We start from the raw sequence: 450 nt of genomic DNA, 5'->3' as shown, positions 1-450 counted from the left end.
GTCATGATCTCAGGGTGGTGAGATCGAGCCCCCCACGTCAGGCTCTGCACTCAGCAGGGGTCTGCTTGAAGATTCTCTCCCACTGCCCCCTCCCCACTCGCGTGCTCTCTCTCTCTCAAATAAATAAACAAATCTTTTTATTTATATATATATATTGTTTTTTATATTATATATTTATATATTATATATATATATATATAGTTTTTCCGATTATGGTAAAAATGGTCAAAATATGGGGTTCCTGGGTGGCTCAGTTGGTGAAGTGTGTGCCTTCGGCTCAGATCATGATCCCAAGGTCCTGGGATCGAGCCCTACGTTGGGCTCCCCGCTCAGTGGGGAGTCTGCTTCTCCTTCTCCCTCTGCACCTTCCCGCTGCTCATGTGCTCTCTCCCCGCCCCAAATAAATAAAATAAAATAAAATAAAATAAAATAAAATAAAATAAAATAAAA

This window comes from Ursus maritimus (genome assembly GCF_017311325.1).
Source record: "Ursus maritimus isolate PB19 chromosome X unlocalized genomic scaffold, ASM1731132v1 scaffold_X1, whole genome shotgun sequence".
NCBI lineage: Eukaryota > Metazoa > Chordata > Mammalia > Carnivora > Ursidae > Ursus > Ursus maritimus.
This window is presented reverse-complemented; position numbering follows the sequence as displayed.